Source organism: Panthera onca, chromosome C2, assembly GCF_046562875.1.
Source record: "Panthera onca isolate mPanOnc1 chromosome C2, mPanOnc1 haplotype 2, whole genome shotgun sequence".
Lineage (NCBI taxonomy): Eukaryota > Metazoa > Chordata > Mammalia > Carnivora > Felidae > Panthera > Panthera onca.
This window is the reverse complement of record NC_138347.1, coordinates 126,379,141-126,403,285: the sequence shown is the minus strand read 5'-3', so window position 1 is coordinate 126,403,285 and position 24,145 is coordinate 126,379,141. Positions and strand designations below refer to the sequence as shown.

General features: G+C 40.1%; 1 protein-coding gene across 1 annotated transcript in view; it reads left to right on the top strand.

The window, feature by feature from the left end:
• Positions 1 to 1,242: 1,242 nt before the first annotated feature.
• The window catches only part of SLC35G2 (solute carrier family 35 member G2), a 44,663-nt gene continuing 21,760 nt past the window's right edge, over positions 1,243 to 24,145 (top strand). Inside the window, exon 1 of the mRNA XM_060638736.3 lies at positions 1,243 to 2,229. The gene's annotated coding sequence lies outside the window, so the exon portion shown is untranslated. The remainder of the gene's footprint in view (positions 2,230 to 24,145) is intronic.

Below are 24,145 nucleotides of genomic sequence, written 5' to 3'. Positions count from 1 at the left end.
TAATTCTGTTTGCAAACAGCTACTCCTGGGGTTCTTTCTCTTTGGGTAAGTTTGGCGACAATAGTGCCTTTTTTGTTTTGTCTGTGTTTTTTGAAGGGGAGTGGGGGAAAGAAACTAGTTAAACCAATTTGATTGCTTTTAAAAGCCAGAGAAAAGATCAGGCCCTGGATTTAGACCAACCTGATATGGAGTGCTAGGGGCAATGTAATGACTGTTACTCTATTGCTTTTTATTTCTCCCCTCTTTGGGAGCATTCTTTGGGTTTTCTACAGAAACGGCCAGATACTCTCATTGACAATTGCCTCACTCAGCAGCTCCTTCATAAACACATTTTTCAGACACTGTGCCCAGGACTCTTTTAAGTGTCCTAAGAATATTGACTCATTCAAAAGCAACTCAGCTGCAGTTGGGAGAGCACCAGCACTTGCTCCATAAAGATCTGGATTGTCTCTTCACATCAAGAGGCATCCAAAAGTTCTATTATGCTGGACACTCAGATGATCCCCAGCTTCTTCATGAACACATTGGTTATGAGTGGTCTGAATTCCTTTCTTGAGTCTAGTCAAATTGTCTTTGGTGCCCTCACACTGGGGGACCCACTGGGGAGACCGCCTAGCATGATGGCTGCCTGGAGCCCAAAAAACTGTCAAGATGACTGTGGGAGATATCTCACCTTTTAAAAAACACATTTTTCTTTAACATTTTTTTGTTTTTGTTTTGTTTTGTTTTCTCATGAATGTTCCCAACCACAGTGAAGTATAAAATCAATTATAGTGTCCTGGAATGGTAAGAAAAAGATCATGCCACACCCATGGGTAGTTGAGGATTTAAGGAAGGGACTTTAAAAAAATTTTTTTTAACGTTTATTTATTATTGAGAGACAAACACAGAGCGTGAGCAGGGGAGGGGTAGAGAGAGGGGGAGAACAGAGTCTGAAGTAGGCTCCAGGCTCTGAGCTGTCAGCACAGAGCCTGACACAGGCCTCAAACTCACAAACTGTGAGATCATGACCTGAGCCTAAATTGGTCACTTAACCAACTGAGCCACCCAGACGCCCCTAAGGAAGGGACTTTTAAAGGTGTGGGAAAGGTTAAAGGAAACCTCTGTGAGCTATTACTAGCCCCATTCCTGAAGGGGCAGGGGCAGTGAGTGATAACCAGATCCAGAGAGAACTGTAGGAGAGGGCCACAGGATTGGAGTAATGGCTTTCAGATAAAGAATACAGCCACTGCTAACAGAAGGGCCCTCTGGGGAGATGGGGAGCGGTCCTGAATACTATCCTGCCCTGTGATGTCCCGCAGATGCCTCCCATTGGCCAAGACCAAGTGAAAGCTATTGAACAACAACTGATGTAGTTCATAAAGGTCAGCCCTGAGTCACAGAGCAGGACGGAGAGTGGATCTGGGGAGACAGAAGAAAAACCAGCAGTCACGTTCTGTCTTTTCCCACAGCTAGCACCTTGGTTCAGTCCACATTCTTTGTTGCCTGGCCTAGGGTAGTAACGGCCTTCCTGCCTGTCCTCTTGACCCATCTAGACCATTGCTTTCATGACTAGGTATGTTTCCAAGAGACTATATTCATTTCGCACGGGATGGGGTGTATAAACGTGAGTCCAGGAACCAGCTCAGCAGTGTCAAGACCCTTATGTCAGAGATCTCATCGGTAAAATGCCAGGTGGACTCAGGGATGCCCAAAGCCCTTTCCCGACCACGATTTACCGACGCTAGACATATTTTTTAAATACCGAGGCATCGACTAGCTACTTCTAAACACAAACAGATGGGTGGAAATGGACCGAGGCTGCCTCCCTGCCCCCTTCCAGAAGACCACGTCATCCCAGCTGACGAGCGATTGCTTCAATCCTGCCGTCTCCAAGGGCGTGGGCTAAAGGGGTCCGGGGCAGGCAGTTTCCCGGCGCCTTGGACCCTCCCATCGCGCGGGTAGGGGAAGTCGCGCAGCTCAGGCACAAATCCTGGGCGTCCCGGCGGTCTTCAGCTCGGGCCCTGGCCGCGTTGGGGGCGGGGGAGTGGGCAGCAGAGAGCGCAGGCGCAGTGTCCGCACCGCGGCGCCCCTCTCCACGCCCCGCCTGGCGGCCTCAGCGGCCCTGGCCACGTTTTTTCCTGGCGAAGCGCGCGGCGGACACAGCCGTCCTAGAGGCTGGACTAGGCGCGCGGTAGCGGGCATCCCGGGCCGGAGCGCCGCGCGCCCCTTCTTCGCAGTGAAACGAAGGTAACCGGGCCCGGAGCCAGGCGGCAGCGGCAGATTTGCACCTTGACGCTGCCTGCCAGGCCGCCCCACCCGAAAGGAGTGAGAGCCGACCCCGAACCCCATACACCCACTTTTAGCCATGGTACCTAGGGGGCAGAGCCCCTCTTTTGGGGTTGGGCGGGGCCCAGGGCGAGGCACCCCGCCCTCCTTCACAACCTTCGTATGGGGCTCTGTTGGACGTCAGAAAGGCCGCGGTCCCCTCACTGCTCTCCTGGAGAACCGGGACACGGGGTCAGCCGGGGTCAGCGTCAGCTAGGGCCCCTGAGCCCCCCGTGTTCTGCCACCGTCGCACCTATTGGGCCCTTCCCCAACCTCCATGATAAAGGCTAGGGTAGTTGCTTTCCTCTGGCCCGGGAGCCCACCCAAGTGAGTCCCTGTGGCGTCATGAGATCAGTTTCAAACCCAAACTTTAAAAAATGCTGAATGGTTTTAGAAACAGCCAAGAATTGGTAGTTTTCTTTCTTCTCTTATGTGTGTGATTCTGGAATGCCAGTCCATATGGGTTGAAATTTTCGTGGAGAATAGATGGCTTGTAGAAATTTTTCCACAACGAAAGGCGAAGGCAAGGCGTAGTTGGAGGAAGGGCGGGCTATGGCCAGGTGTGCTGGCTAGAGGAGCAGGGCAAGTCCATTCAGCTTGCTCAGCTCCGGGGAGGGAACCACGAACCCTCCCTGACCGGCCTCTGGGCGCTGAAGAATTTCCACACTGCGCCCGTTTGGCCTCTTTTGAGAGGAGGAAGAGGATGGAAGGGTCGCGCGGTCCAGCCGGAAGGAGACTCGTGTTGGAGCGAGTGGGGCCCTGCATCTCCATCCAGGCTTTCGCGGGGTTTGGCGAAGAGCGAGACGGAAAGACTGCCTCCGGGTGACGATTGAGGGTCCGGAGATAGTGACGCACTGGGCGGAGTGGGCTGGGGGCGACTGGAGAGAGGCGGTTTCCGCTGGCAATTCTGCCTTAAAGGACTTTGATTGGGGTTGCCCGTGTCCTTGGTGCTGAAGTAAGTGCCTCAAGCGCTTTCGTTGGCTCACTTCTCGGGCTAGGGCTTCCTGTACCCTTGTACTCTGCACCTTTGCCAAAAATAGCCCATCTCCAAAGCAGGTGCCAGAGTGGAGCCTGGCCGACACTGAATCCCTTTGTAGATGGGTTAAATGCTGGTTTCCTGAAGATAAGGTGAAGGCAAATGTAGCTCCCTTTTGTGGATGCAGATAAAGCATTTGTGTAACAGGTTTGATTACTTACATGCAAGTACTCACGGCGACCTTAAACATGAACTCTCACGTATGCATCTGTAGGGTTCAAGTAGGTGTATATGCACGCAAATACAATGCACATGTAAATACACTTACTGTTTTCAATGCCATCGCACGCTGCAAGTTACATTTTTTTTCCAGAGCTTTTTTGTAATCCATCTTTATTTTCTGACATCTCTGGTGTTTCTCAACTCTGCAGAACCATTTTCATAATCATCTGTTCCAAAGTACAGAGCCTGTGGATTAAAGTGTTTGGTATTATGCTGAGCAATTAAGTGTTTATGCATATTTTAATTTGAAACAAAGATAGTCTAAAAAGATGTAAAGTTGATATACAAAAAATGTTCTTAAGGGAAGTTTAAAAAAAGAATTAATGAAAAATTTAATAGAGAACAATAGCTAGATAACATCGTACGGAAAGCTGTAATCTGAAGAAAATATGACTAAGATGTGTCATAATGCTGACAATTTCAAATATACTGGTGGTATATACTTTGGGGACTCAATAAAGATTATATAATGTATTTTTTAAAACATCAATATCTATGATTTTTCTCTCATAAAATGTATGCTTATTGTAAGATATTTAGGTAGTAGAGGAATGCATAAAACCAGAGAAACCAGAGAAAACCATTGTAAACAGATTTTCTTTTAGGTGAACATACATGCATTTTAAATGGATCAATCTTCTGTTGGTTGCATTTGCATTATAAAATTTATCACCAATATCTTTCAAAACAATACATATAAAAACTAGGTCATCATTCTTAAGGGTTGCATAATATTGCACTATGTGGATAGAACATAATTTATTGATTTAAACAATGCCATAATTATGAATATTTATGTATTTCCAGTTTTATGCTATTACAGACAGCTCTGCAAATAACATATTTGTTTTTACTTCTTTCTTTCTTTCTTTCTTTCTTTCTTTCTTTCTTTCTTTCTTTCTTTTTTTAGAGACAGAAAGCACAAGCGGGGAGAAGTACAGGGAGAGGGAGAGAAAGAATCTTAGGCAGGCACCAGGCCCAGCACAGAGCCTGACACCCACTGGGCTTGACTATGAGATCATGACCCAAGCCAAAATCAAGAGTCAGATGCTTAACTGACTGAGCTACTCAGGCACCTCTGCAAATAACATATTTGGTCAAACATTTGTGCACTTGTTTTGTTCTACTCTTAGAACAAATTCCTAGAAGTGAAATTGTCAGTTCAATGGGTTAACACGTTGGGTTAACACATGTGTCAGTTAAACACATTGATTTGTTCATTTATTTGTTCAGTAATTTCCTGTCTCCTCTTTTGCCTGTTTCATTCTTTATCATGTTCTCAGCATCTACAACAATGCTAGACATATAAGTATTCATGAAATATGTATTGGAAGAACACTATTTCCAGATTGTGCTACAGAAAGTGTGTATTAGTGTATATCACTATAAATACTGAATTAGAATGTTGGTATCCTCACACTATCACCAAAATTAGGTTATTAGGTTTTATCACTCTTTTAAAAGTATTTTCCAATTGGATAGGCCAAAAAGAACATATTTTCCATATGTTTGTATAGGTCATGCTTATTGTTTCTTCTGTGAGTTTCCAGCCTTATTTTTCTATTGGTGTGCTTGTATTTTTTCTTGTTTGTAGGAGCTCTTTGTATAATGAGGACTTTGTTACATATGTTGCAATTTTTTCTTGATTTTTTATTTTTAAACTTTGTTTATGGTATTTAAGCTGCCATAGAAAATTTTAATTTTTATGTAGTCATATATATATACACTATATATACACAGTATACATATACATATTATTTTCTTTTAATTTCTGGCATTTATATCAGTATTCACTTTTCTGTATTAAAAGATAATCTGCCATATTTTATGGTTTTATAAAAGATTATATTTTAGACTCTAGGTTATACTTCCTTTTTAGTAAATTAATTGCTAAATGTAAAATTCTATTGACGATAGCTTCGTAAGAAGTAGTTCTTTATTTTTAACTCACATATGCACATGTCCTCTATGAGGAGTAACATATTACTCAGTTTGAGCTCTTTAACATGATGTATTTAATTTCTAGATACTTAATGAAAGTGTTTTTCCTTAAAATGCTTTTTAGTCTGTATGATTATTATTATTATTATTATTTGAGAGAGAGAGACCGAAAGCAAGCCAGGGAGAGGGCCAAAGGGGGAAGAGGGAGAGAGAATCTTTTCTTTTTTTTTTTTTTTTTTAAGTTTATGTATTTATTTTGAGAGGGGCAGGGTTGCAGATAGAGGGAGAGAGAGAATCCCAAACAGGCTGTCAGCGCAGAGTCCAATTCGGGGCTCATACTAATGAACCATGAAATCATGACCTGAGCCGAAATCAACAGACGCTTAACCAGCTGAGCCACCCAGGGGCCCTATGAGAGAGAATCCCACAACCCTGGGATCATGACCTGAGCTGAAATCAAGAGTCAGACGCTTCTGCCCCTAGTCTGTAGTATTTAAAAACATTTTTTTAAATGTTTATTTATTTTTAGGGGGTGCCTGGGTGGCTCAGTTGGTTAAGTGTCCAACTTCGGCTCAGGTCATGATCTCACGGCTTGTGAGTTCGAGCCCTGTCAGGCTCTGTGCTAACAGCTCAGAAACTGGAGCCTGCTTCAGACTCTGTGTGTCCCTCTCTCTCTGTCCCTCCCCTGCTTATGCTCTCTCTGTCTCTTTCTCTCTCTCTCAAGAATAAACATTAAAATAAAAATAAATAAATAAATAAATAAATAAATAAATAAATAGTTTATTTATTTTTGAAAGACAGACAAAGATAGAGCACTAGTGGGTGAGGAGGAGAGAGACACAGAATCCAAAGCAGACTGCAGGCTCTGAGCTGTCAGCACAGAACTCACAAACCATGAGATCATGACCTGACCCAAAGTCTGATGCTTAACTGACTGAACCCCCCAGGCGCCCCTGTAGTATTTTTAAACTGTTAGTATGCAATCTTTTTAAAAAGGAGCTATTCTTTTTGTATTTTGTTTTTTGTATAAGAAGGAAAATATGACAAAGTCTACTTTTTAGCCAAATTAAGAATTGATGTCATTGAAATTCATAAGAATGTGCACACATAAGTTTGGTCAAATACCTTAAAAAATTTTAAAAAAATACTATTTTTTGGTATCTGTCATGGATCAAAATAACTTTCTTCCAAAAAACAAAAGATTGGTTATTGGAGCATTGATGAGCTATTCTGTATTATTTTTTTTCCTGGGATTTAAAAACCTTTTAGAACAGCAAAATGGAAATAATTTTATTGTTATTATGGAATAAATCCTAAGATGTAGCTGATTATAAAAAATGAGATCAACATCAGAATAGAAAGTAAAACCCTCTAGTAAGACATTCTCCACAGGTAACTATGCATATTGGTTTGGAATACAGACTTCCAGATTATTAAATTTATAAATAATGATACATTTCATTGAATGTAAGATGTTGTCAATTGTTTTTTTTTTTTAATTACAGTTTTTTTGAATGTTTATTTATTTTTGAGAGAGAGAGACAGAGTTTGAGCAGGGGAGGGACAGAGAGAGAGGGAGACACAGAATCCGAAGCAGGATCCAGGCTCTGAGCTGTCAGCACAGAGCCCGACGTGGGGCTCGAACTCACGAGCTGTGAGATCAGGACCTGAGCTGAAGTTGGACACCTAACCAACTGAGCCACCCAGGTGCCCTAATGTTTATTTGTCTTTGAGAAAGAGAGAGAGAGAGAGACAGAGCATGAGTGGGGGAGGGGCAGAGAGAGAGGGAGACACAGAATCCAAAACATGCTTCAGGCTCTGTGCTGTCGATACAGAGCCTGACGCAGGGCTTGAACTCATGAACTGGGAGATCATGACCTAGGCGAAGTCAGACGCTTAAGCCACTGAACCACTCAGGCGCCCCAAGATGCTGTCAATTGTAAGATGCATTTTAATTTTACGAATGTGAAAAAATGTGCATGTTAAATTTGGTGTATCATAAATAGAATCATACTGTATCTATTTTTCTGGTATTTTTTCCACACAGCTATAGATATGTTCTTATCTGATACATGTAAGTATTGAATTAATCAACATCCTATTTAAGTTCAGATTATTTACAACTTTTGCGTAATAAAAACAGTGCCATATTGAATATTCTTTTAATATACATCTGTGTAATGATATTCCTTCCTTAGGATAAATTCTTAAATGAAATTTATAGGCTAGAGAATTAATACTTTTGGTGCAAAATTAACATTTTGGTGCATATTGTCTATTCTCCAAAATTCTTATAACAATTTGCCCTGCAAAAATAGTGCATGATGTTCTAGATTCTTCATTCATGCCAGAGATAATCAGCTTTTCCTATTTTACTCACCTAAGAGGCAAAACAGGTATCTCACTCTTTTTTAAATTCTTGTTTTTCTTTTATAGAAATGTGCATATATGCATCTTTCCATATGTCTATTGGTTATGTGTATTTTTTTGTGTGAATTGCCTATTCATGGGCTTTGTGCAATTTTTTTTGAGTTTTTAAGAGCCCATCTTGTATGAAAGATGTTAACCCTTTGTTGCTATTGTTGTTTTTAATTAATCATTTAAATTTTTTTATGGTTTCTTTTTTTGCACAGATGATTTAAATTTTCATGGAGTCAAACCAGTACATTTTTTCTTTGTGATTTTTCACCTTGGTGTTACACTGAGAACACTATTCTAGTTCCCCAACCCAAGATTATAAAAGTATTCTCTGGTGAGGGAAAGAGCACAATTAAATTTTCAAAGGAGTAGAACTTAAAACCATATTATATTTAGATATCACCAATTCTGTTTCTAAGTAGGATTTATTAAGTTTTGTTTATTTGTGTTGGTAGATCTATCAATCAGCTCCAGCCAAGAGGTGGGTAGCTGTAAGTAGAGGGGCCAAGCAACCTGAAGAGGGGCAATGGTCACACACTGGTTTCATTTAACTAATATGGTTAACATTTTTGCTTTACCTAATAGAAATGGGAGTTAGTGAATTCAGTCACAAGAGAAAGTAGTATTTGGGAGACTGGCAGGGAGATTGATTAATCATACCTTTTTCCATATTCTTACATAAATTAGAGTATTTTCAAAGACACAAAATTAATGAGAAAATGTAAAGATGTAAATAATTCAATTATTAAATTTAAGTTTGATTGGAGTTTTTGTAAGGTTCACAATATTTTAATTCAGGTGTGAATAGCTGAATTCTCCAGTACCTTTTAACTTGGATAGCTTTGCTATCCATGCTTCAGACCTAGCTAATCTCAGCAGTTGTTGACCTATCTAGCAATCTGACAGTTTGTGGTTATCATGAGGATTAGACACACCTCCCACCCCCGATTATTAGATGCTTGAAGAGTCTTTGCCTCCTGGTGACCTGAGTAGAAATATAATTTTCCAGTTTGGCATTGGAATTTGTTGGTGAGGAAAAGATGATGTCATTAATCATACTCTAACTAACCAAGCCTTTTATTCTGAACACTTTTTTTAAGCTTATTTTTTTATAATACATTTTTAACTTTTTATTAAAAGTTTTTTAATGTTTTTATTTATTTTTTGAGAGACAGAGTGTGAGTGGGGGAGGGGCAGAGAGAGAGGGAGACACAGAATCCAAAGCAGGCTCCAGGGTCTGAGCTGTCGGCACAGAGCCTGACTTAGGGCTCAAACTCAGGAGCTATGAGATCATGACCTGAGCTGAAGTTGGACACTTAACTGACTGAGCCACCCAGGCACCCCTTTTCACGTTTATTTTATTCATTCATTCATTCATTCATTCATTCATTTATTTTGAGAGAGACAGAGAGAGCCCGAGCAGGGGAGAGGCAGATAAAGAAGGAGAATCCCAAACAGGCTCCAGGCTCAAACCCATGAAACTGTGAGATCATAACCCAAACCAAAGGAAATCAAGAGTTGGACGCTGAACTGACTGAACCACACAGGTGCCCCTGAATGCTTTTAAGCACTTCATTGGCAATGAGAGTCTTGTTTCATCTTCCTTGGTGAGGCCACCTTGCACTATGGATGGTATTTCTTAAACACTCTGATAAATCATAGTTCCAGGATGTTATGGGCCACTACTATATCTTCCTTCTTATTTCATGTTTCTCCTGCATTATTTTGATTGTAAAATCAGGCAAAGTACCCTTATTATCACCACACATATTTTTTTTTCCATCCTGCCCTTAGTAATGATTCTCCAAGTAACTAAAGTGTTACATGAACAGTCACTGTCTGCTGGCTCCTGGCTTAGGTATGGAAAGGAAAATGATGATCACTGTAGTATCTCTCCTTTCTTACTTTTCATCCATCTACCTTCTAGTCTAGACACAGGAAATAGCCTTCTATTTGGTAGGAAATGTCAGAGAAAAGTTGAGGTCACAGTTTTTTTTTTTCTTCTGAGGACCAAAAGTTTATTTTGCCCTATAAATTTTAATATACATATATAATTTTAAAATTTTGGCTTATATACCATTACACAGGTTAGATTGTTTATTAATTCTGGTTTCTCTTACAGTCATTGCTGTAATAGAATTGTATGTGATCAATGGGCACTTAACACTATTTCATAGTTAAAATTATATAGGAACTTAATTCATATACCTGTCATCTTTACTGAAGTTCATTTAATCATTTTCTGACTGTATCAAAATCACTTGGTTTGTATCTCTTTACTTTTATCTAAGATCCCAAAATATTAGCAGATTTACTGAACTTTGACCTTAAGAACTTGACGAAGGAACGAAGAAATATTAGGTAATTTCCCATTTATTTTGCCCTGGTCTCTGTGTAACTCTAGCTGAGCCATTGTTCTAAATGGGAGTGAGAATCCCAATGGTAAGGCTTCTGAGGGTGGTGGTGAACCAAAGCCAGATACTGACATTACTTCTTGGATTCCCTTAAATTAGGGTTAGGAGATAGAAGATAGAGTCAGGTTGCAGGAGTATGATTACCAAAGCTCAGTGCCACAACTAATCAGATCCAGTATTAGAAGTCTCTGCTAAGAGGGTGACTTTCTGCAAAGCAGGCCAGCTATGCCAGAGGACTCCCAACATTTGTTGAATTCTTAGAACAGTAACACTTTATTGGTGATTATATAATTCATAAGTTACATATGCAACTCACAGCAATACCATACGGCAAGGACTCTAACAGAGTCCTGTAGAAAGTGTGTTTTCTTTTTAATTTTTTTTTTTTTTTGAGAGAGAGAGAGAGTGTGAGCAAGGGAGAGGGGCAGAGGGGAGAGAGAGGGGGGGGGAATCCCAAGCAGGGTCCATGCTGAGCATGGAGCCCAACGCAGAGTTTGATCCCATGACTATGGGACCATAGACCTGAGCCCAAACCAAGAGTTGGATACTCAACCAACTGAGCTGCCCAGGTGCCCCCAGTAGAAAGTGTTTTTTTTTTTTTTTTTTAATTTTTTAAAATGTTTATTAATTTTTGAGAGAGAGAACGCACAAGCAGGGGAGGGACAAAGAGAGAAGGAGACAGAATCCAAAGCAGGCTCCAGACTCTGAGCTGGCAGCACAGAGCCCGGCATGGGGCTCGAACCCACAAACCATGAGATCATGACCTGAGCCGAAGTCAGACACCTAACCGACTGAGCTACCCAGGTGCACCTAAAGTGTTCTTAAACACAGGGAGGAACAATTGGTTACTGAGAGGCTTCTCCAATTAACTCACCAGGAGCATTGTGAGTTTGTGTTCGCCAGAGATTGCCAGAGATTCGCCAGAGATTGCTTTGTGGGGTTGATGGCCTCAAGTTGGGCTGGAAGCTGAGGGTTTGGATGTGAGGCCTGGCTGTCATGTTTAGCACCTTTGGAAGCTTGGGCAAGTCACTGTACCTGGCTGAGGTTCACTTAATTTTTTTTTTTTTAAGAGCAAATAATAGGGGCGCCTGGGTGGCTTGGTCGGTTAAGCGTCTGACTTCAGCTCAGGTCAGGATCTCACGGTCCGTGAGTTCGAGCCCCGCGTCAGGCTCTGTGCTGACAGCTCAGAGCCTGAAGCCTGTTTCAGATTCTGTGTCTCCCTCTCTCTCTGCCCCTCCCCCGTTCATGCTCTGTCTCTCTCTGTCTCAAAAATAAATAAACGTTAAAAAAAAAATTAAAAAAAAAAAAAGAGCAAATAATATTAGTGCCTACCTTGTTAGGGTTGTTGTGGGATTAAGTAAAACATTACATGTAAAGCACTTGGTATAAGCCTATAGTAGTCTAGTTTATTTGTTTATTTTGCCTTTATAGAGCTGCATGTAAATCACTCTGGACAAATGATTTTTGATTCTTTTGTCAGAGTTTTCAATGGCAAAATGGACTATATAAACTTTTTGTGTCTTCTGGATCTGTATGATAATTCTCTTAATTTGGAATTTTCTCTTTTAATGTAGCTTAAACCCCAACCTTCTGCTTTTTATCAATTCTCTTACTATCCCAAAACAAAATAGGCCTAGTGTGGCATTGTCATGACTTTAGCATTGTCCTTTAGTACTCTGATGTTAGACTCTGGTCTAACTCTGATGTTCCTTCCTTTTACTGTGTATAGAAGTTTCTGTGTCTGTTTTGTGGCATTTGTAACTATATATTGTTTCTCCCAAACTAACATGCATTTTAAGAGAAAGCTTGTGTCTTCCTAATCTTATCTCTCATGATGTCTTATACTAGTGCCTTCCACGTCATAGGCACTCAGTAAATATTGACTGAATGAAGGAATAAATATGAATGCACGAGGCTGCCAGAATACCTGGTGTGATCTCAGGCTGCCCCCATAGAAACAGAGTCTCCTGAATAGGAGAGATTATAAAAACCTGGTGTATGTTCAGAGAAGAGTGGTTAAGATGGTGAGAGGACTGAAAACCATGGTTACACATGAAATAATTGAAAAAAAAAAAGAGGTTTTCAGTTTGGAGAAAACTCATAATGGGGGACTTGCAATAGGGAAGGTAGAAGGCAGGAAATAGTTCCTGATATTGAAATGTTGTCATGTGGAAGATGGAATTGATCAGTGACCCCAGAGGAAATACATAGGTACAGCCTCTGGAAATTATATGGAGAAAGATTCTGACACAATGTTAAAAAAATAATTTTCTAGCGATCAGTATGACTCCCAGGTGGCTGCCTTGGGAAGGAGTGAGCTTCCTGTCATTGTAGGTGTTCAAACAGCGTCAATGCTGTCTGTCCACTGGAGATGCAGTAGAGGATATACAGATGGTCCCTGACTTAAAAATGATTTGACTTATAATTTTTCAACTGTATGATGGTGCAAAAGCCCTATGCATTCAGTAGAAACAGTACTTGCAATTTTTATTTTTATTTATTTATTTATTTTTAAGTAGGCTTCATGCCCAGTGTGGAGCCCAATGCAGGGCTTGAACTCACTACCCTGAGATCAAGACCTGAGCTGAAATCAAGAGTCAGTTGCTTAACTGGCTGAGCCACCCAGGTGCCCCCAACATTTATTTTTTATTCATTAGTTGATATTTTATTATATAAGGAAGAGTTTTCTCTTCTTCCTTTTTATTTATTTATTAATTCACTTATTTACACCAGCATGATTTGTAGATTTCTGTTTTATTCAATGGGTTATAACAGACTGTCATTATTGATTTCAATGCTAAAATAAATGGTCAGAGATTTGGCCATTCAAATCTCACTCAAGCTGGTTCTTGGGTTCTTTTGACATCTCTTATTTTAATCTTGGAGTACTTTCTGGTGTAAGATGTTTCAGGCTTATCTTGTACTTTTCTTACCCAACCATTGCAGTCATTTCAAAAGCTATTTCTTCAGGAAGCCATGGTTCCTTTTAGTAGACAATGCAAGATCTAGGTGCTAGGTGTGGTTATTAACACTGGGGTGTCATCACTTTTAGACCATCCTAGCAGACCAAGCCAGGAAACTTACAAACACATAAACACATGCATCTATATCTATTTCTATATCTCTTCATCTACTTATATTAAAACCCATGAGTTTAGTCTAATATCTCCAACTCCACTAAATACCACAGGCTTCATTCCAGTCTATTTGTAATTTCCTTTCTGATGATGAGAAATTTGGCCCCCATTATCCTCAATATTTAATTATTGGTTCATTCTCCTGTTATATAACCAATACCCTGGCCTCATGGGCCACCTCCTTGGCCCCAGCTCCTCCTCAGACTCTTTCCTGCTGGCCCCACCAGCCTCCTCACAGCCTTAAGTCACAAAGCTGGAAAGTGGTAGAGCAGGAAAAAAACCCCAAAAACTCTGACACGCTGCTAATTACTTGACAGAGAGTCCTTTTTTGAGTCTCCAAGGGCATCTATTTGTGAAAATGCTCCTGTGAAGATGTTGTAAGGAAAAAGGGCCCTTTAGCTAATGAGATGAAGATTTAACCAGGTAGAGTGGCAGTCCTCAGGGATGCCCCTTCTGTGAGAAACTTGGAAAATGAAGGGTGGAGACAGCCAAATGCTACCACCGGCCAAAAACCACAATGAAGGAATTCTCCAAAATTGGTTTGGTTCAGGGTTCAGTCAACCACTATCTCCAGTGCCACTAATCTCTCACTATGTTTTGTTACTATGTCAAGAACACATTCCATTAAGACAAAAACTTATCACTTTCTAAAGAGGAAAATATTGCTTTTATTAGGAGCTTCTTAAATTGAAATTGAAGTTGAATTTAGGAGATGGATGATAGTGTCTGTTGTTTTAGTGCTGACTTCATTTCCTGGTCCAGAAGATCAGAAATCTGTTTATGTTTTAGAAAACAGCATGAGGTCCATCTGTTCAGGTCAGATTTCCCCAACACAAAGACTTATGGAGTGGTAACTTATGTAAAAAAAAAAAACCCAATGGTAGTTATATTATTTGTTGCCATTTGGAATCATCATTATTTTTTGTTAGCCATGAAAATATGGTAATAGACACACAAATGTGCACAATGAATTACTTTCAAACACTATGTATGATAAAGGCATCCTCCTAAGTTTATGTAGTGTTTCACTTCTGTTTTGGTTTGTATTCTAGACGCTATCCATTCAAATTCTGTGATACTGTTTATCCACAGTTTTGCTTCCAACAGAAGGTACAGACAGACACACAAGAGCTACATTTGGCTTTCTCGGTGACTATTCTGGTCTGACTGAAATATAGAATAATGATTTTTTTTTCCTCTGATGAAAATAGCTTGATCCCCCTACACCCCGGTTTTGAAGTAAACACATACTTAGAAAATTTTTTAAAAAGTATTAAGTACCAAAAAATTGAAGTTCTACCATCCACAGTATAAATTGTTTTATATTTTAAAAAATCATACTATGAATAGTTTTTTATGCCTTTTTTTTTTACTAGCAATGTGACATGAAGTAGTTTTTTTTTTTTATGTCATCAGGTATGCATATATTCTCTTTTTGGATGACTGCATAATATTGCATTGATGTTTTCATTTAGCCAGTCCCCCATTAAAGGTTAATGAGGCTATTTTCAATTTTTTTTTTATTGTGTAAAGAAAGCCATGATGAATATCCTTGCATGCCATCTTTATATATTTCACTAGTTATCTCCTTAGGATATATTCCTATAAATGGCATTCCTGGGTCAAAGAGTACACACATTTAAAATTTTGATACGTGTTGCTGGTAAAAGTAACTCTTACTGAGATAGATTATACTATGCTTGTCCTTCATATACAGCGTCTCTGCTAATGATGAGACTTTGCAAAGTCTCTTTTCAACTTTGCAGTAGTATTATAAATATGTGTGTGTGTTCTCTAATAGACATTTAAGGGAGTGATTTTAATAAATCTAGGTATGCAGCTTAACCAACCAGGTGTTGTCAGGTTTCACTCAAAATATGATTTTTGGTTTGGTTTGGAGCAAGATGACATTTGGTTACCCTTTCTTTTTCTTTTTCTTTTTTAAAGTAATCTCTACACCCAATGTGGGGCTCAGACTCATGACCCCGAGATCAAGAATCACACACTCTTCTGAGTGAGCCAGCCAGGCACCCCTGGTCCCATTTCCTAATTGTTTTTTCTTATTTGAGTGTAATGAATTATAGTATATGGTATATATGACTGATGTAATTTCATGGAGTGATGTCTATAGTGTGCAGAATCAGATATGATTAAATGAAACCAAATTTTTGAAATTTTGATCTGATTCATGTGGCATTTTCATATGTCTTAGCCTCAAGAGGGATTTCAGGCTTGGCTTTCTCGTGGATAAACAGCAGCAAGAACAGGGCAAATGTGACCAGGTAGTGTATGTAGCATTTGAGGGATTTGAGAGTAGACTCTGTTGATCCTTGGTGTTCCTTTTTTTTTTTTTTTTTTTTTTGTTCAGGGACTGGTGCAAGTCCTGTGGTGGTGGGGGTTGGGGGGGTGGGTGGGGCGGGGTTGGTAGGCTTCTTTGAACTCACCTGGACTGTTTGATACTTCCTCATGAGAATTAGGTGAAGGAAAAGCAAGCATTCATACTTCAAGCAAATCAGAACAGCCCTAAAATCTGTTTTACATTTAATTAGCATCTAATGTAATTGGTGGTTTAACCACTTAGGCACGTACAAAAATGGAAAAGGATCATTTTATTCCTGCCCCTCCCCCTTCTAAGGATGGCTCCCTGCCACTCTTAACAGATTTACTCAGCACAAGTGATTTTTAAAGGTGCTGATTCACTGCAGACTGATGCTGCTTTTTTTTTTTAAAGACAGTAGAAAAGTAAGTGGTAGAGGATAAATTCATCTTTCAAATTCACAGTGTTCAAATTCTCAGTATTCCTGAGAATGTCATGGTTTATGCAAATTGATAGGTCCACTGCTTCAGAGATTAGAAAAGCTCTTTCCTGGAAAGGGAAGTGTCGATTAGAAATGGTGAAAGACTCTTACATTCCAGCAAGTTCTTAGCTGCCAGCCGACATATTCATCAGAGTGTGCCAGACTGGATTTAAAAACGGTGCAACATAAATTGCTCTGCTCCAAATCAGGCATCATTGCCTTCACACAAGCCAAATCAACCTGCTTGTTTGAAAACTGCCAAATAAGGCTTTCTTTCAATCTCAGTTAACTTTTTCCTTTCTTGGTGTGCATAGTTCATTACAGCCTACTAAAGTCATCAACCACAATTGAGTATAGAGGAACCAGGCTCCTCACCTTGATTTTGCCTACACAGCAACAGGTGCAGTTGCTTCCAAGCTGATGGCAGGAGAGAATGTTTAGCTTAGCTCTACCAGATTGATAACTCCCTTCCCTACTTCCCCTTTTCCACCCCTTTTCCCCTCCACTTTCTGCTCTTATTTAGTTCTTTTCTTTTTCTCACTTGTTCCTCCCAGAGCTAGCTGTTGATTCCTAGCAGCTCTTGCACAGTTGATAATCCCCGATGCATCCCTTCAGTAACTTTCTGCCCTAGAACTGTCCAGAGTCTCCAGCTCAAACTTGGGCTAAGCCTCCTGTTTGGTGCATCTCTCCCATTTCTCCTTTCTATCTCCCGCCCCGACTCCACACCCATCCCATCAAATCTGTCTCTTTACCTCACCTTATCTCCAAGTCTCTTAGCTGTAATTTTCTCTCCAGGAAAAAAAACTGTCTAGGATATATATCCTAGACTGACATAGCCCAGAAAAATCCTCAGGTCTCTCTCCTATGTTCTCATATCCCACACCTTAGCTCACTTCCTCCCAGCTCCCTTGCTCCTCCCAGTCGGGCCCCCTTTGGCATCCAGTGTCCACTGCCTTTCCTAGTTCAATTAGGCAGCCTTCATCCCCAGCCCATCCTGCTATACCCCTGGCTTCAGCCTGGCTTAGCCCTATCAAAGCAGCCTTAACCCACACCCTCTTGGGCAGCTTCTGCTTTTCAGTGCAGAATAAGGTTTCTTTCAAGCCTAAGTATCTCTTTGTTGAGCTTATGTTAGCTAACATGCTGAAGAGCTTATCGTTGAGTCTGTGTGCCTCAAATCTATTTCTAGCCTGGAATGGGTGAGCTGTCATGCAATTTTGGTGCTGTTGTGCATTTATTAGCACTGCAGGGAATGAACCTCACAGAAATTGTCACCTCATTGACCTGTCACCAGCAAAGTATAGTGGTGACAGGGCAATTGGATTTATTCTTCCACATTCATCCCTTGATTTTTCTTTCTTTCTGTTTTTTAATGTTTATTTACTTATTTTGAGGGGAAGGGGAGGAGCAGAGAGCTAGGAGAGAGAGAATACCAAGCAGGCTGTGGACTGGCAGTGCAGAGCCTGACGTTGGGCTTGGTCTCACAAGCCACAAGATCATGACCTGAGCTGAAATCAAGAGTCGGACAATTAACTGAGCCACCCAGATTTTCTTCCTTTGATTTTTCTCAGCAAGAAGATGCATTTGTAAGATGGTTATCAGGGTCAGGAGGTGCAGTCAGTGGCTATAGAAACAAAAGCTAGCTATTGCTCCAGTAGTACAGAACTGAGCCTTATCTAAGGGCTGGGCTGTCAAGGTGAGAGAACTAATACCAGATTCCAGAATGCAACAAATTTGCCATTCCTCAGACTCTAAAAGTAAATTATTTTCCCTCAAGAACAAGATGCCTATGTGTAGCATGAAAGACTTTCATATCCTACTAATTTTTGAGCCAAGATGTTTCTTACTGGTAAATAATGTGAACATAAAGACCAGAATTCATCCCCAGCAACCCCCCAAATAACATTTTTAGGGTACCTAAAGAGTTTCCACCATATAGTCATGTCTACAAATCATATGGGAAATACTCAAGTTTATAGCCAATTTAAAGTCCATTCTAAAATTATAACAGAGTTGCTGGAGGGGAGGATAGTGGGGGGGGGACTAAATGGGTGATGGGTACTAAGGAGGGCACTTGTGACAAGCACTGGGTGTTGTATGTAAGTGATGGATCACTAAATTCTACTGAAATGAATATCCTATATGTTAAGTAAATAAAATTTAAATAAAAACTTTGAAACATTAAAAAAATGTATCTTTTTACTCCAAAAAATCTAAAATGTGGGAGGTAATCACTTCTGGCTAGTATAAATGAAAAGTACTAATTAAGCAATCATATTTAACACAGAGTTTAATAAAATGTCATAAAACTTCTGGTAAATATTTAGATGATGACTGAAGTGTTTTGAAATAAAGGAAGATACTACCCTTATTTCATAAAGCTATGTCTAATATATTAATACTTGTTGCCCTTAAGGGAATTCAAAGTATAGCTTATTCTAGCCACCAAAACATTATGAAAATGGAAAAAATAGTAACACCAATAATTTTTTGGTCTTTTATATTCCAAATACTTAATGCCAGTCTTTCCATGAATATGCTTACTCCATTCATTCAATCTGATCTTATTGCCATTTCCTTATTTCTTCCTTGCTGGATAGTTCAGGATCAGCTTCAAATGACAAGGAGGTATGAAAAATGAGGTTCAAGGGCTTTCCTATTTTTAGATTGAAAACTCTTCAATGAGATAGCACAAATGAAAGTTCTCTCAACCCAAGAACTCTGCAGAGACGTTGTCCCTTCTCCCAGGTGAATCCTTGCTGGGTTGTTCTGACAATTCTGGGCCAGCATGGGGCCAACATAGACTCAAGGGCAACCCAGACCATGAAGGATTCCTCAGTGATGTAGAGCCAGTGTCCCAGCACAGAGAGTCAAAATTGCAGCTAAATGACAAAGATAACAGTGTGAGGACGATCTCAAAAGTAAAATCAGGACAGAAGTAGAATGAGCAGCAGACCTGTGAGACTGAGAACTGATAGCAAGATGGGACAGAATTCTAGGAGCAGTTGTAGAATGCAGTTCAGGACTGACCTTTTTTTTTTCCCCCTATGAGCATTTATTAAATGTGTTATGTGTGCTAGGAACATAAATATTAATGAGAACTCTCTCTCTCTTATTCATGGAACTCCCGGGCCACAAAGGAGATCCTGACTTTGGCATGCTCCCTTTAGATGGACCTGAATCTGCTGAGGGAGTGGATGCGGCAGATTAAAGGAGCCACCTTAGGCTGTGCACAATCCAGAACACTTGGGATGTGTTGACAAATTCTGCCCAGCATGAATGTGGGAGGAGGTGGAGTCATACAATGGCAGCTTCTAACTTTTCTGTGCCTCTGAGCCTTTTCAGAAAGAGCACTTTAAAAATCAGAGGTCTGGGAGCACCTGAGTGGTTCAGTCAGTTAAGTGTCCAACTTTGACTCAGGTCATGATCTCACAGTTTGTGAGTTCAAGCCCCACTTAGGGCTTTGTGCTGACAGCTCAGAGCCTGGAGCCTGCTTTGGATCCTGTGTCTCCCTCTCTCTTTGGCCCTCCCCTGCTCACGTTCTGTCTCTCTCTAGCTCAAAAATAAAATAAACATTAGAAAATTAAAAAAATAAATAAATAAATAAAAATCAGAGGTCTGGGTACCTGGGTAGCTCATTTGGTTAAGCATCTGACTTCAGCTGAGGTCATGATCTCACTGTTCGTGAGTTCACGCCCCACAATGGGCTCTCTGCTGTCAGCACAGAGCCCTTCCCCTGCTTGTGCTGTCTCTCTGTCAAAAATAAATAAACATTGAAAAAAAAATCAGAGGTCTGAGTGAATTTTTTTTTAATGTTTTTATTTTTGACAGAGAGAGAGAGAGACAGAGCATGAGCGGGGGAGGGGCAGAGAGAGAGGGAGACACAGAATCCGAAGCAGGGTCCAGACTCTGAACTGACAGCACAGAGCCGAATGCGGGGCTTGAACTCACGGACGGTGAGATCATGACCTGAGCCGAAGTCGGAAGATCAACCAACTGAGCCACCCAGGCACCCCCTGAGTGAATTTTAATATTTGCCCCTTGGCATGGAATTTGCTAGGTGGGCCTAGATGAAGATTTGAGTAGAAATGCTTAGGGGAGGGGCACCTGGGGAGGGTTCAGTTGGTTAAGCATTTGACTCTTGATCCCAGGGCTTGATGTCAGGGTTGTGAGTTCAAGTCCTGCATTGGGCTCCATGCTGGGTGTGGAGCCTACTTAAAAAAAAAAAGTGTTTGAGAGAGTAGATAGGGTGTGCAAGGGAGTTAAAAGAAATCAAATTATCTTGATAACTGCATTTCCAGAGAACTATCTAACTAATCACATAAAATTTAAAAGGTTCCCAGTAGAAAATGGCTTGAAGGAGTTATTCAGATTCTGTCCTGTAATTAGCAACCCTAAGTCCTTATTTACCATAATTGACATGTATTTCTTCAGTATCAGCTCAAAGTGCTGTCTACCCATCTTCAAGGAAATCTTATTATTATGCCAGACTGCCAACCAATTCTGGTTGATTCTTTCAAATATCTACTCTAGCTTTCTTGGTAAATTGTAGGCTATTTTCCCCAAACAATAACCACATGAGGATCAAAATGTAGACAAATTGTCTGCTATGAATTACTGTTATATATCATCCTATGCCATCAAGAAAATAATTTAAGGCATTATCTTCAGTTTTTGATTCATTAGACCACCATTATGTGTGAATGAATACTTTTCCATAAATTTCAAAATATTAATGCTTTATTAGCATCTGTGTTAAAATAAGTATTGTTAAGAGCAGAATAGGCAGAAAAGGTTCCTTGATTGATGGGATTCAATTTTAAACATTACATGGTATGCTAATGTATATGCGTATGAGACAGGGTTTAGTCACAAGTAACAGAAATTCTTTAAATCAGAAAGAGATATAATACAAGGAATCTGAAGTTTCTGAAATCTGTAGAAGGACTGGAGGAGCAGATTTCAAGCTGGGCCTCCAGGCATACTTCCCTGAATGTATGATTTTATCCTTAAAAAATTCTTAATCTAGCAATTCATAACCTGTATATAATAACCTTCTTGCTATAGAAACAGCAGAGAGGAAAATAAGCCTCCTTTCTATGCTAATGTCAAAATCTTCATAGTATTTGACAAATAGGAAACAAGAAAGCTAGTATTTATTGAGCACCTGTTATGTGCCAGGAACTGTTCTAGATGCTTTTCATCTATATTTTCATTAAATCCTTATTAATAATCTTTTCAAGTCAGTAATATCAACCAATCTTACAGATGGGGAAACTGAGGTTTAGAAAGATTAGGTGATGTATGCACAGGTAGAAAATGATAGGGGCATAATTCAAATGCAGATTTGCTGCCTCCAGAATTGGTTAGACTTGTTTTCCAATATTGGTTATTAATCTAAAATCCTATTTGATAGCATCCAACCAAAGTTTTGATTCAACATTTAATAACTACATCCAGGAGGCCAGTTAGCTCAACCATTAAGAGATGTTTCATAATTGGGGCACCTAGGCGGCTTATTCGGTTAAGCATCCAACTTTGGCTCAGGCCGTGATCTTACAGTTTGTGAGTTCGAGCCCTGCAGTTTGTCAAACTGACAGTTTGTCAGTTCTGAGCTGACAGCTCAGATCCTGGAACCTGCTTTGGATTCTGTGTCTCCCTCTCTCTCTGTTCCTCCCCTGCTCACACTCTGTGTGCCTCTCTCTCTTTCACAAAAATAAAGATTTTTTAAAAATTTAAAAAAAGAGATGTTTTATAATTCACTTTTCTATTATTTATTTATTTATTTATTTATTTTTAACTTTAATGTTTACTTATTTCTGAGACAGGGAGAGACAGAGCATGAGTGGGGGAGGGGCAGAGAGAGAGGGAGACACAAAATCAGAAGGAGGCTTCAGGCCCCGAGCTGTCAGCACAGAGCCTGACGCGGGGCTCGAACTCACAAACTGTGAGATCATGACCTGAGCCGAAGTCGAACGCTCAACCAACTGAGCCACCCAGGCGCCCCAATTCACTCTTTTTTAGATGATCCATGAGGATGTGGGTTTTTTTTTTAAGTTTATTTATTTATTTAAGTTTATTTATTTATTTTTTAAGTTTATTTATTTAAGTTTATTTATTTATTTTAAGTTTATTTATTTATTTATTTATTTATGCAAGTTGGGGAGGGGCAGAGAGAAAGAGAGAGGGAGAGAGAGAATCCCAAGCAGTCTCCATCCTGTCAGTGCAGAGCCCAACATGGGGCTCCATCCCATGAACTGTGAGATCATGACCTGAGCCAAAATCAAGAGTCAGATGCTTAAACCAACTGAGCCACCCAGGTGCCCTGAGGATGTGGTTCTTAAAAACACGACATTTCAGACAGTATTTCAGGGGGCAAGCAAGCAGCAAGTAGTTTCTATCTTAGGACAAAATAATCTTATCCATGTCACTTGACCTAGAACTTTGTAGTCTTATCCAACATTTTTGTAGATCTTAAGAAGATCAAAAATTATTTTGTAGGAAAACTCATGGGTTTACATGCAGGCAATTTTTTTGTTCACATTTGTACTAAATGTGTGGGTCTTCTGTCTAAGAATACATTTGGATCTTTAGACACAGAATGATGGTTGTATGAGTTTTGTTTGCTGCTATAACAAATTACCACAAACTTGGTGGCTTAAAACTACAGGAATATTATGTTACAGTTTTGTAAGTCAGAGGTCTAGTATGGATATCACTGGACTAAAACCATGGTATTGGCGGCATGTATTCCTTACTGGAGGATCTAGGGAAGGATCCATTTCCTTGCTTGTCAGAGGCTGTCCACATTCCTGGGCTTATGACCCCCTTCTGTCTTCAGTACCAGCAACAGCAGGCTGAGTTCTCACATTGCATCACTCTGACCTTACTTCTGTTGTCACATCTCTGATTTTTCTGTCTCTGTCTTCCACTTTTAATCACTTGTGATTACATTAGGCCCAATCAGATAATCCAGGCTAGTCTCCCTATTTTAAACTCAGTTGATTAAAAGCTTAATTCCATTTGCAACCTTAATTCCCCTTTGTCATATAAGGTAATGTATTCAAAGCTTCAGGGAATTAGGATGTGGACATTTTGGTGGGGATGTAAGTGGGGCATTATTCTGCCCACCATGGATGGTTACTTTGCAGAGTAGTACAGAAGAAAGGGCTTGGGAAGGCAGATCTGGATCTGAATTTTGTCCATATCATTAACTGGTTATGTCACTCACTAACTGGCAAGTCACCCAAACTTTCTGAACCCATTTTTTCATATGTAGAATGGAAATTATAATACCTACTTCATAGAGTTGTTTTTTACCTTTAATTGAGAAATAAAGTTCTTAGCACATGCCTGGCACAGAGATAGGGCTAAATAAACATAGCTATCATTATAGTTAGAGAATCTAGAGCCATATTCAGGACCAAACAATCCAAAAGAGTGCATCCCAGGTGTATGGAAGTGTCTCTGCTTGATATTTCCTGTGGTTTTATTTTTCCTTTAACCCTCATTGAATGATTACTGCAAATCCTTTCAAAACCAGTGTGTTGATCCTAAATAAACACACAAAATATGAATGAAGACACACTTTATTTTACTTTTAGTCTCAGCTAGTTTCTCTCCATAGATGATGTTGTGAATGGAGACCAAAGAAGCAAACATGAATAATCTTGATTTATCTCCTGTTTGTTCTTTCACAATTTTCCCCTAGCCACCAAAACCTATTTCTTCATTTACATTCAGTGGGAAAACTTCACAATTTTTTCTGTTCATTTTCACGTATGTGGCTTTTCCCATGATGGTTATGGATGTATCCCTGCACAAAGAATCAGCGACAGTGGTCATCCCATTTGCCTTTTAGCGCTCAGAAAGCTA